Here is a 14,445-nt window from a genome sequence, read left to right as displayed (position 1 = left end):
TACCCTGTGATTCTAGTGCTTTGACATCTCTGGCCCCACTTTTGTCACCTGTGATGCATCTGCTATAGCAGATTGGACCATGCTGTCACAAAGTCAGGGTCAAGTGGAGAAGCCAACAGCATTTGCCTCTCAAGCCCTCACTGAAACTAAACAGAAATACTCAGTGGGTGAACATGAGGCACTAGCATGTGTCTTGCCATGTGAGAAATGGCACCTTTACCTGTATGGTTGACACTTCACAATAAGGACAGACCATCAGGCTCTCACTACCCTGCTGTCAGCATCTGGCACTGGACACCACCCATAGAGATTACACTGTTGGTCTGACCGCTTTCACCAGTACCACTTTACTCTCCAGTTCACTGCGAGGCATGAAAATGTTACTTCAGACCTTCTGTCTTGCTTAGTTCTAGCTTCAGCCCAGTCTCCTAACTCTGTCCAAACAGAACATGATATTGTCCAGATGCTGTAAATGTTCCTTGAAACTGCTATATCTCCCCAAGAACTCAAGGAGGCCTCTGCACATGACCCAGTACTATCCCAGGTATGCCACTTTATTAGGAATGGTTGGCACAGGACCTGAGGATCTGTTACGCTTTTCTAGAGTGAAAGAAGAACTCTCCTGCTGGAATTGTACTTGTGTGGCATGAAGGTTTCATACTGTGGTACCGAATGTGCTCCATGGAGGCGTGTTGCCAATGGCACATGAGGGCAGCTTAAGTATAGTGAAACTATAACAGAGATGTTGTGACTTGGTGTGGTGGCCTGGCATAGACAGGGACATTGAGACTCTGCTTAAAGATTGTGTGGCCTGTCTGGTAATTGGTCACCAGGCCCCTCCTCCAGTGCAGCCCATTGCCTGGCCCACCCAGCCCCTGGAACATATAGAGAGATGTACATCTCTGAAGAAATCCATGGTGCCCCTGTTTGGTTGTGTATAACTTACACTCAAAATGGCCAGAAGTTACTACAGCCGGCACAGTCACGTCCTGTGTCATCATTAACATTCTGGAATCACTCTTTTCTCACTGGGGCAGCCTAAGACCATTAATTTGGATAATGGTCCTCAGTTGACAGGTAACCAATTTACCTCATTTCTGGAATCCAAAGGCATTCAGCTCATTGCACTGCATATTACCATCCACAGGCCAATGGAGTAGTGGAACATTTCAATCACACACTAAAAAATGCTGTTATGGCATACCAGGCATAAGTGTGTTCTTTTGAACAGACTTTGCTTAATACCCTCTTGCACTACAGATCATCCCCACCTACCAATACTGGGGTCTATCCTACATTCCTCATGCTAGGTAATGAGCTTACTCTGCCTCTTGTGGCGGGCGTCTGGGGGCGATACCCAGCCAGGACGCCTGGAAGGACCAGAATAGGGACTACGCCTCCTCCGGACCACGAGAGGGCTGCCTCCCTGGTTTGTATGGTGGCCACGGGAACAGAGCATGGAAGCTCAACCCTATTGGGGCCTGTGGTCACCACCAAGGGGTGCCCAGACGCCTGAGAAGCCCTGGACACCCGGAGGTGCTGGCGGGAGGAAAACCAGGGACACCTGGAGTGCTTCTGGGTGCTCGTGCGGTACTTCAACCACACCAGGAAGTGCCGCAGGAAGCTCGTCAGGAAGCACCTGGAGCACGTCCGGGTGGACTTAAAAAGGGGCCGCCTCCCTCCATTCGTCAGCTGGAGTCGGGTGGAAGAGGTCGAAGCTTATAGGAATGGAGTGGAGGTGGTAAAGGAAGGCCAGAAGAGTGAAGAGGCCCGGACTGAGGGTGTATGGTGCAGGGGCACTGGGTTGTGCGTAGTATTGTAAATAACTGTAAATATGAATAAACGTGTGTTGGTATTTAAGCCACCGGTGTCTGCCTGTCTGTGTCGAGGCTGGTCTCAACACAATATATGCCTCTTTTTCAGTCAGTGCCCTGTGCCCTGCCTTCAATACTTCATGTTAAGCACTGTTTCACCAGACATCAAGACTGAATGAAGCAAATGTTTGATTAATCAAAACAGGCCAAGGAGGTCAGTGTGGCAGTCTTGGATTGGGTAAGAGTTCAGAAGCCTCATGGCAATAACAGAATAGCCTCTTTCTGTTCCTCTCAAGTACAAGTCACCTAACAGCTTGGCCCAGTCATATTTGGTCTTGCTGATAGTTCTCGGTGGCATGCATATGTCTTCAAAAGATGTCAACACCATCATCTGCTGTTTTCCATGGCCATTCCGAAGACAGGGCCCTGGTGACCCTGGTGTCCAGCTTGATGCAGGACAAAATGAAGCCAAGCTTGTTATTCAGCACCAGGAGCCATCACCACAACCAATTCAGGTGTGTTCTCGCCATAGACACTTGAAGGACTTTGTTACAACATTTCATATTGACTCTTCTGTTATATACTTGCTTTTTGTAGCTGTTGGGGAGGTGAGAGTCAGGGAGAAAAATGTTATATATGTGCCCTGTATCATTATTGAATTACAGGGCTCTATTATGCATCCATGTGCTGTAGGTCTGTATTTGTTTCTTTTGTTTTTTTATGCATTTTATTGATTTTATTAAAATCAAATAACATTCCATACAAGCTAGTCAAGTTTAACAAAACTAGGTTCAAAACACATTAACCACCACCCATGACAAAGAGAGCTAGGGTAGCAGATTAAAACTTTAAACTAGTAAAATTAAGTAAACATATAAATGAATAAAAAATAAATAGAATAAAAAAGAGGGGAGAGAATCAGCTTCCTCAATTTAAATGCTTATTCTAAAATGTTATTGATTAGATCCTGCCAGGTTATGAAAAAGATTTGTACAGATCCTCTAAGTGAGAATTTGATTTTTTCCAATATCAAATGGTATTTAACATTAGTTACCCACTGACTTAAAATAAGTAAGTTAGGATTCTTCCAGTTGAGCAAGATAAGTCTACGTGCCAATAGTGTAGCAAAGTTAATCACAGTTTGTTTGTCCTTCTCCACTATAAGCCCATCTGAAAGTACACCAAACACAGCTGTTAATGGGTTAGAAGGGATAGTGACAACAAGGCTATCTGAAAGGCATTTAAAGATTTTGGTCCAGAATGATTTTAATTTGGTGCCTGTCCAAAACATATGGCTCAATAAGGCTGGAACTTGATTGCAACGTTCGCAGGTTGGATCTTACCCTGGAAATATTTTGGACAATTTTAAACAAGACAGACGTGCTCAATATATAATTTTAAGTTGAATAATTGTATGCTTTGCGGATTTGGAGTTTGAGTCAATTCTGTGCATTTCTACCTTCCACTCCTTTTCTGAGATGTTGAATGAGAGATCCTTTTCCTACTATACTCTTGGATCTTTAAAAGGGAGGGACTGTGAAATGTTTTTATATAATATGCTGTCTGAGTCCTGAAGACTGATCAATATTTTTTCCAGGATAGATGTAGGTGGGAGGTGAGGAAAATTGGGGAGGTTTCGTTTAACAAAGTTTCTAATTCTAATTTGAAGGAAGTGAAAGAAATGTGCTGCTGGAAAATTAAATTTGGAGTGTAATTGCTCGTAGGATGCAAAATGATGTCTATGTACAGATCTCTAAGTGATTTAATCCTGAATGTTTTCCAGACATTAAAAACTGCATACATTTGACAGGGTGGAAAAAGGTTGTTCTCGTACAGAGCTGCCACAGGTAAAAGCTTCACTATCTTAAAATATTGCATACATTGCTTCCATATTCTGAGTGAGTGAAGCACAATTGTGTTGTTAGTATATTGGTGACAACTTGTACTTATTGGGTCACAAAGCAAGGAATATAAAGAAGTACTACAGGGTTTAATTTCTATTGTGGGCCAAGCCTGTGTATGTTCATTTATTTGTGTCAATGTCCAGGTTTTTATCACTTGTATATTTGCTGCCCAGTAATAAAACTGAAAGTTATGTATAGTCATATCACCTTCCACCTTAGGTCTTTGTAGGGTCCCCCTTTGGATACGTGGAGTTTTTGAATTCCAAATAAATGAGGTTATGGATGAATATAATTTCTTAAAAAATTATTAATTGATGTATATTGGAATGTTTTGAAACAGAAAAAGAAGCTTAGGAAGGATAATAATCTTGACAATGTTAATTCTTCCAGCTAAAGTGACATGAAGGGCAGACCATCTATGCAAGTCTTACTTAATTTTTTCCACACAGATGGCAAAATTTTGTTGATAAAGAGCTTTATGTTTACTTGTGATGTTTACCCCTAGGTATTTAAACTGATCTGCGATGATAAAAGGGAAGGTGTCCAATCTAATATTGTGTGCTTGAGAATTCACTAGAAAGAGCACACTTTTATTCAAATTGATTCTGAGACCAGAAATCGTTTGAAATTCTGTTAGTGCTATTAGAACTGCAGGCACAGTATTTTGTGGATCTGATATATACTGTACCATATCATCTGCATATAGAGAAATTTTCTGTTCAAGTCCTCTGATGATCCCCTTTATCTCATAAGCATTTCGACAGTGAACTACCAATGGCTCAATGGTGATTGCAAAAAGCAGTGGTGACAATGGGCATCCTTGGCTAGTACCGCATTCTAGTTTGAAGTAGTCTGAAATAATTTTGTTAATACAAACTGAAGCTTCTGGACTGGTATAAAGTAGTTTGATCCATGAGTAAATGTTCTGGCTAAACCCAAATTTCTCCAATGTAGTGAAAAGGTAGTTCCATTGAACCATATCAAATGTTTTTTTTGTATCCAACAATAATAATATCTCCGGGGTGTTAGACTTTGTGGGAAGTTTGGAAGCTAAGTGTCTGTCTTTAATAAATCCAGTTTGATGTTGTGATATCACCGAAGGAAGCACTTTCTCAATCCTTCTAGCTAGGACTTTGGAGAGTATCTTAACATCATTATTCAGAAGTGAAATTGGTCTGTATGATGCACATTGTAATAAGTCCTTATTTTGCTTAGGAAAGACGGTAATTAATTATTGGCGAAAAATTTGAGGTAGAATTTTATTGTCTCTAGCTTCTGAAAATGTTGCTAACAAAAGTGGAGCTAGCTTAATTGAGAATTTTTTAATAAAATTCGGCAGGGAATCCATCAGGGCCTGCTGCTTTCCCACTCTGAAATGAATTTATAGCATCTAGTAATTCTGATAGTGCCAGAGGTTTATCCAGTTCCGCTGCACTGAGTGTATCTACTTGTGGTATCTGTAATGCATCCAGAAATTAATTAGATTGTGTCTTGTCGTCTTTAAACTCAGTAGAATATAAGGACTTATAGTAGTCTCTAAATATGTGCATTATATTTTTATGGTAAATTATGTTGTCTCTGTCTGTGTTGGTGATTGCTGGGATTGAATTGCGAACTTCCTATTTGTGGATTTGTTGAGCAAAGATCTTATTAGCTTTCTCTCCATGTTCATAGTAGTAATGTCTTCATTTAAAAATGAATTGTTCTGTTTCTTTTGTTGTTAAGAAGTTGAATTCTGAATGCAAAGCCTGTCCTTTCCTATGAAGTGCCTCATTTGGACACCTGGCATATTCTCGATCTATTCTAGTAATTTCACTGATTAGCTCTGATAACTTCTTGATTTCCAATTTACGTCTGTGGTAAAGATATGAGATAATCTGTCCTCTTAAGAAAGCCTTCAGGGTTTCCCAGAGTATTCCTGCAGAAACCTAGAAGGATGTATTTGTCTCTAAAAAAAATTATTTTTCCTTGGATATAAATTCTGTACTGTTCTCGTCTGCTAATAAAAGTGGGGTAAGATGCCAGCTGCTAGATGAGTATGTGGTCCATAATGATTTTAGCTCCATGATCAAAGGGGTGTGGTCAGACATAACAATAGCATTGTACTTGCAAGATTTTATCGTAGACAAGAAATTGTTATCTACAAAGAAATAATCAATTCTTGGGTACCAGTGATGCACTGGTGAGTAGAAGGAATACGCTCTTGAGTTTGCGTTTAGAAATCTCCCGGGGTCTGATAAGTTGTGATTAGTTACAAACTGTGTAATTGTCTTTGCAGTGTTAGATGTCATCACCCCTGTGTCAGATTTAAAATACAATTAAAGTCCCCAGCCATTATAATTTTATGAGTGTTCACATTGGTAGTGGATGCAAATACGTTTTGGATGAAGTCCCTATCATCCACATTGGGTGCGTAGAAATTTTTTAAAGTCACTTTACAGTTAAATAAATTACCCTTGACGGTCATATATCTCTCTTCAGGATCAGATACTACATCTAATTCTACAAATGAGATTGTTCTATGTATAAGAATTCCCACACTTCTAGTTTTCTTTGTATAGCTGGAATGGAATATTTGGCCAGTTCAGTCTCCGTGGAACTGAAACTGATCCTTGCTTAATAAGTGGGTCTCCTGTAAAAATGTTATTTTAGCATTTAAACCTGTTAGGTGAGAGAATACTTTCTTTCTCTTTAATTCGTGATTCAAACCTTTAACAATCTAGCTCACAAAGTTAACTGTTTGGTCATGGAGACATTGCTTCTGAACTTTTGTTGTCATTTAGTCTTAACTTAAGATATGACAGCTTTGTCCTTAATTTCCCATTTTCACAGGAGTTATTGCCATGAAGCCTATTGTTACATTGGCACTTATAATTATATGGATTAAAAGGACAGATTAGAGATAGCTTGCTCACTTTCACTCCCTCCCCATCCCCATCCCCCCATTTTGCCTCCCCACGTGAGGCTGAACCACACTTCACAAAGTCCCAGTCCTCTGACATACCTAGAGACAGAGCCCCCCAGCAGCAGCATATAAGGATTAAAATAGAGATATCTATTGACAATACAGTCCAAATACATTAAGCATAAAATATAATCTTAAACAGTCTTAAAAGAGTTAACTAAGGGAATGATGTTGAACAGTAGCCCTGGATAAGCACAGTAAGCCCAAATACAATAAACAAAAGGTATAATGTTAGACAGTCTACTTAAAAAAAATTTTTTTTTTTTTTAAATGTACACATACATACATATACGCAGCACAGCTGCCTTGCAGTAAGGAGACCTGGGTTCGCTTCCCGGGTCCTCCCTGCGTGGAGTTTGCATGTTCTTCCGGTGTCTGCGTGGGTTTCCTCCCACAGTCCAAAGATATGCAGGTTAGGTGCATTGGCGATCCTAAATTGTCCCTAGTGTGTGCTTGGTGTGTGGGTATGTGTATGTGTGTGTGCCCTGCGTTGGGTTTGTTCCTGCCTTGCGCCCTGCGTTGGCTGGGATTGGCTCCAGCAGACCCCCGTGACCCTGTGTTAGGATATAGCGGGTTGGAAAATGACTGACTGATACATATACGCACATAATTGTAATTAAAGCATAAACAAAAAGTGACAGTGAAGGGAAAAGGATGTATGGTACCAGTGTCATTGCAAGCGGATCAAACAGCCGGTAAGATCTTCTTTGTCATGACAGGACAGGATGCGACTCACGATTGTACTTCAAAAAAGTGTCGGAATCCATTTTCTTAGCTCTTTTTCTGCTTCCTCCATAGAAGTAAAAATGTAGAGCTTGCCTTGAATGTCCACTTTCAGGTTGACAAGATACAAGAAGCTGTATCTGATCTCGGCTTTCTGTAAGCACTGTTCAATGTTTTAAAATAAGGCACATTTAGCAGCTGTTTAGTGTGAGAAATCAGGGAAAATATGAATGTGGTTATTTTCAAATATAAGCTCTTGTTTCTGTCTGAGAAGTAACATTATATGTAATTTAGATTGTAATTTTTGAAAACACAAGATAAGTGTCCTAATTTTAAAGGTATTTGATTCCTGTATGCAGTAAGCTGCTGCTATCTCTGTCTGAATTGAAGTCCTCTCCAATTATTTTAAAGAATAGTTCAGCTATGAATTTCACTGGGTTTGGACTTTCATGATTCTCTGGGAGACGTTTGATTCTGATGTTATCCCTTCTGCATCCATCTTCCAGTGCAGCAAGTCAGTCTCCGAATACTTTGCATTTGGAATTTGCAGCCATTGCTTTTCCTTCAGCAGTAGATGCCAGTTGTTCAGCTATTTCAATTTGAGTCATGAACATTTGCTTAACGTCTTCCAACTGAGCGCCAAGTGCTCTCAGTTTATTCTCAAACATACTGTAGATGCATTTTCCTGTATTTATTCCTCAATTTTTTCTACCATACCTTTAAAGACTGCCTCTTTGATCTTTTCCGTTACGGGAAAGGGATGTCTGAAGCGGAACTCTGTTAGCAGCGGTGTTATTTTTTCTCTTATCTTTTTATCATCCTGAGGTATCCTGTATTTATTCAACCCAAGGGGGTTCAATTACAGTATATGCAAGTATATATAAACATGAGCTGCAGGAAAGGGGCTCAGAAAGAAACGGAAAAGAAAGCTAAACTTCATCTGTGCTTAGACAGGCATTAAGTCCAAGCTCAAGGTACAGCCTTTCAGACACTGACCTGGAACAGAGCGGCAAAAGCATATATGTCCCAGGACCTGGCGCTGCTGCATCGTCTCCAGCCGAGAGCAAAAGTCGATTCCAGAAGATTCATTGAAACTGAAAATGGCCTTTGGTTCCACGTTGTTATCTACTCCTCGTGAGCTGGTGACATCGACTTTAACTGGGCATGGAGAAGACCGAAACGATCTGTCTAAACTGAAGGTAATGATCACTGCAATAGCAACTGCCACTGCTCAAGACATAAAGGAGCTCAAGAATGATTTAAAGAAAGATATAAAGAAAGAAAGAAATTATATAAAGAAGGAAATATAACACATACACAAGACAAACGAGAAGCTGCTTCTTGATATTAAAGGTCTGCATTTGTGAGATAAGTTTGATTGCTTTGGTCTGAGGAGTGTGGAGTGAAAAATAAGGTTTTTTGGTTTTGCACTTGCCAATTGTCACTGTCCCTTTCTATTTCAGACATGATATAGTAGAAACTGTGTCTCTAATATTATTTTGGGAGCTAGTTTGACAGTTGTATTCAGAGAGATTTAAACTATTTACAATGTGAGTCCATTAAAGGTACAGTACAGTATACAGGTTTACCTTTACATTTTTTATTTTTAGGTAATGTATTAAGCTGAGGTTGAAATTAAATTAAAGTGTTTTGGGGGCATATTTAGGGTTTAAACTGTAAAAATAGGCATTTTTTTAACCACATCCAAAATTCGTGGTTTTTCACAATTCGCGGGTGCTCTAGGATTTTGGGGGTGTACTGTATATTCTTTACAAGTTGAGTAGGAGTTGTAGTAATCATGAATAAAGAACTAAAATGTAAAGAACCTTACATTAAATAATAGCACTTTTTGTGTTGTTGTGAGGGTTAAGATATGCATATACATTTTATCTATACTAATTAATAAAAGGCAAAGCCCTCACTGACTCACTGACTGACTGACTGACTGACTCACTCATCACTAATTCTCCAACTTCCCGTGTAGGTGGAAGGCTGAAATTTGGCAGGCTCGTTCCTTACAGCTTACTTACAAAAGTTAGGCAGGTTTCATTTCGAAATTCAACGCGTAATGGTCATAACTGAAACCTCTTTTTTGACAATATACTGTAATGGACGGCACTCGATGGCCGTGGGAGGCGGAGTTGAGTGTCACGTCATCACGCCTCCCACGTAATCACGTGAAAAGACTGAACGCAGTAGGGAGAAATGAAGGAAGAGCCGCAAACAGCGAAGAACAAAAAATTCATTAAACAATTGAGAAGGGAGCGAAACAATAAGAAGCGAGCGAGTGAAGCATACAAGCATCTTCATAAGGGAAACAAAGCACGGTGTAAAACGTAAGTTTAAATTAAGTTTATTGAAACGCTCCCGTTGCAGATTGCAATAACATATTCGCGAGATAAAAGAACGCAGTAGGGAAAAATGAAGGAAGAGCCGTAAACAGCGAAGAACAAAAAATTCATTAAACAATTGAGAAGGGAGCGAAACAATAAGAAGCGAGCGAGTGAAGCATACAAGCATGTTCATAAGGGAAACAAAGCATAGTGTAAAACGTAAGTTTAAATAAAGTTTATAGAAACGCTCCCGCTGCGGATTGCAATAACATATTCGCGAGATAAAAGTTTAATGAGAAGACACGAGGTATAAACGAACCACACGCCGTAGCGCAACGTTAGGGGCAACAGTTTCAACCATTCTATGATCTGCTTCTCGCAACTGAAAGATGGCACATGGCGGATGTTAGCCGACTTGCTGACCGCAACGTTAGGGGCTTCAACTCTGGCGCTGACGATAGAGATTCGATTCCTGAGAGGGGATGCAGTGAGTGTGTATGCCTGATGAGCCCAGAATTAGGGAGAAACACGTGTCGCATACTCTTTGCATTATTTGAAAGTAAACTATTAAAACCATTCTATGATCAGCTTCTGGGAACAGAAAGAGGGCACGTGGCGGATGTAAGGCGACTTCCTGACCAACCACAAGCATAACCTGGCAGGTAACCACCCATACAGTCAGATTGTGATTCAGAAAACGAATGCCATGAATGTAATTACCACGATCTACATACTGTCAAATAAACGAAACACACGGCGTAGCGCGACAGCTGTGAAAAGCGAGGTCCACAAAAAAACAGATCCTTAACAAATTGTTATTGGTATATTTTTGATCCGTTTAAAAAGGTTTTCTTTTCTTCTTAAAAAATTAAAAGCAGTACTTCGCCGCAACGAAGCGCGAGAATTTGGCTATATATATCTGCTTCTCGCAATTAAAAGAGGGCACGTGGCGGATTTTAGACGACTTCATGACCAAACATAAGTGTTACCTGCCAGGTAGGGTTACCACTTTTAATACAAAAAAATAAGGGACGCATACTGCAGCGGGTGCCACATCCCAGTGCCAACACTTTGCAGACTCTACTTAAAAGACCCGCCCTCCTCACTGGACAGTTAAAAAGACCAATCAAACTAACGATGACATCAAGTATTACCCAATCAAAAGTAGGAAAGGAGGCATCTTCATAAAATGCGTGTGGGATGATTTGCATGAGACGCTGCTTAAAAAAAAATGATAAAAAAAATACGGGACAAATCCCGTCCCGTATTGATTCAAAACGGGACGCGCAATTTCATTCTCAAATACGGGACGATTCCGTATTTTAAAGGGCGGGTGGCAACCCTACAGTGCCAGGTAACCACCCATACAATCAGATTGTGATTCAGACTAGGAATGCAATGAATGTAATTACCCCGATCTACATACAAGGCGAAAGTCTTGCAACATTCAAAGATGATGGTTTGGGATAAGTACACCATAGAACATAAAAGAGCTTATGAAGCATTGAACCGAAAAAAGCAAGATCTCAGAGATCGTAAAAAAAAAAAATAGGAGGTAATGTCGTTTTACTCGCTGTAGATTTTAGTCAAACATTACCAGTTATTCCACGAGGGAGACCAGCAGATGAACTCAACGCGTGTTTAAAATCCATGCTTCTCCCACGCTCGGTTATATGTCGCGTGTTCTCAGGTAGGTACACCAAAAAATGTATACATTTAAGCATGTAATGGGCAAACAAAAAATGAGGTATACCCGAAGGCACTGCAGTAGTACTTAATGTAACTTTACTTCTTAAATGTTAATGTTTTACTGTTTAATAATTTATACGCTTCTTATATGTTGTTCAAATTCTTTTATCAAAATACCAGTGACAGCGCAATGCACGATAACGTGGAGTGAATACACCATACGCATCCGCCCACGGCCGCCCTGGTGTGCGCAGATAGGAGTTGATTCTACAATAAAATAAAATAAAGATAAAAAGAGTAATACAATCATCACCCATAAAGCGGATAGTAGACGTGACGTACTATATGTGTACCAGATTTCAAGTCAATAGGTGAAACGGTTTGCGAGCTACAGGTGATTTAAAATCCTGGAAAGACAAATGAATAGCCACGGTAGCAAATTACAGAAGAAGATTTTACTGTTTAATAATTTATATTTATATGAAATGTGCTTCTTATATATTACTTCATATTCTCATATGATAATGATGTTAATGTTGTTTATATTGATTTCTATGTTATTGAAACTGCATGTATGTGTGTATATGTATGTATATATGTGTGCATACATATATATGTGTGTATATATATATATATATATATATATATATATATATATATATATATATATATATATATATATATATATATATATATAATATATGTGTATGTGTGTATATATATATATATATATATACTAGCAAAATACCCGTGCTTCGCAGCGGAGAAGTAGTGTGTTAAAGAGGTTATGAAAAAGTAAAGGAAACATTTTAAATATAACGTAACATGATTGTCAATGTAATTGTGTTGTCATTGTTATGAGTGTTGCTGTCATATATATATATATATATATATATATATATATACATATACATACACATATATATATATGACAGCAACACTCATAACAATGACAATTTCTATTGTACTGTATGGCTTTATACTTTGGTCTTGGTGTTCTGTTTCATATATGATGATTGCTGTCTCACATCTTGAGGTTTTTTAATATTTCTGTCATTCTACTTATGACTTTGGCTTACTTACCCCTACCACTATCTGTCTCCTCATTCTAGTTACCTTCAAAACTAACTTTTACCCAGTGCAGTCAGTACTCCAGTTACTGTATAACTGTACAGATACCCGTTCTTCTTGCAGACAGATGACAACTCACTCTAATTGCTTCTGAATTTTAAAGGGGTATGATTTCACCACCCAGCAAAGAGCCAGAATTGCCACTCAAATGCAGATACCTTCTCCTGAAGTCCTTTCTTCATCGAGAAATGCAGTCACTGTTCCTGAGCTGATCAAAGTCAGGTTAGTTGTACTGATTAAACCAGAGCTAAAACAAAAGGCATAAATCACGGGTAGGGACAGAAGGCACTCAAACCCAGAAGTCTTTAGAACATGCTATATTAAACACTAGTTTTTTCAGACGTAGTATCCACAAATTTGAACAATCAGGAAGTATGCAATGCTGACCTTTACACTACTGTGGTAATGACAAAATGCATTGTGGAAATAGTTTACCTGTGCAGTAAGGTGGAGGCTGAGTAAGAAAGACAGCTCAGCTGACTTCGCAAAGAAGCACTCCTCTCACAATGTTCAGAAGAATTATCTGCTCAGCCATGACTGGGAACCTCCTTTAGCTCAGGCTGATAAGAAACTGTTTCTGAGAGCCATTGTAATCCTGATGTTGCAGGTTTGTGGCTGAACACTGGTAGTTACCACAGTGCAAATCTGCAAATTAAAATGGCTTGTGGTGTGAATCCAAGGTAATACTTGTGTCACACACTCCCGGTCATCCTGCCTATCAGCATCCTAGCAATCATAACAACACAGGTCACAACATCTTGGTGCCCTCATTAAATACAGAAAGGCGTGGCAGGAGGATATTAATTTTTAACATTAATAAAATAACAAATGTAAATATTAGTTTCATTGACATCTAAAGCTTCTAAATCAAAGTCTCAATAATTTTTACAGGCAAATGAAAAAAATATAAAAAAAAAAACAAAACAAAAGTCAGACCATGACATAGTCCCCTTCCTAAGGTGTGGCATCTGGATGTGCCCATCTGACCTGCCAGGACCCCTACAATGGAGGTTCTGCTATAATACAGAAGCATATACATGATTAAGCCAAGAATGATCCTCAGGACAGTAACTCTGTAAATGAATCAAATATTCCACATGGGTTCCCTGGTGATGAAAATCTAAATTTTTTTGCACTTTGTACTCCTTACGTTCCTCCACATGCAGTGGAGAAGGAGTGGGTCTTACTCAGTAATCTGAGCTGTTATAAACCGATTTCAGCTGTGACAAATGAAATGTGGGATGAACCTTTATTTCGCCAGATGAGACAAGTTATATGAAACAAATTATCATAAGATCTAAAATATCTAGAAGTTTGTGGGATGCAACTCTTAGGTGGATATCTTTCACAGCAAGCTACACCTTCTATTTGACCCTAAACTCTGTGGCTACTTTATTGCTGTAGTCTGAAAGCTGTTTGAATAAGGTTGCTTTTGCTTTCAAATTCTCCTGTACTAGCTTCTGGCCTGCTTTTAACCTTTGAAGATACAGTTTAGTTTTTCACTACTCTAGAAGCTGACAATATAACTGTAGGAAACTCAGCAACTCTCTTTGGTACCCATAGTGGCATTAGAACAGTAACATTGTAATGGAATTATTTCATAGCATACTGTGAAAAGTGAAAACTTTACAATTGGCAAAATATCTATCCAGACACATTGACAAAACTCTATATATAGAGTACATTCCAGGAACCTCTCCAGAACCTCTTTTCCTTGCAAAATTCTGCATTTTTAAAAAAAAACTTAACAGGAGAACTTGCGTATATTTTTGCCAACTCTGACCCATCCATATGCAGCATTTCAGAGAAAGTGGGAAAATATAACACCCATTTAAAACAGGAAAATGCAGTCAAACCAGCCAAATGATATGAATAATAGTTCATAT

This window comes from Erpetoichthys calabaricus, chromosome 8 (genome assembly GCF_900747795.2).
Source record: "Erpetoichthys calabaricus chromosome 8, fErpCal1.3, whole genome shotgun sequence".
NCBI lineage: Eukaryota > Metazoa > Chordata > Cladistia > Polypteriformes > Polypteridae > Erpetoichthys > Erpetoichthys calabaricus.
This window is presented reverse-complemented; position numbering follows the sequence as displayed.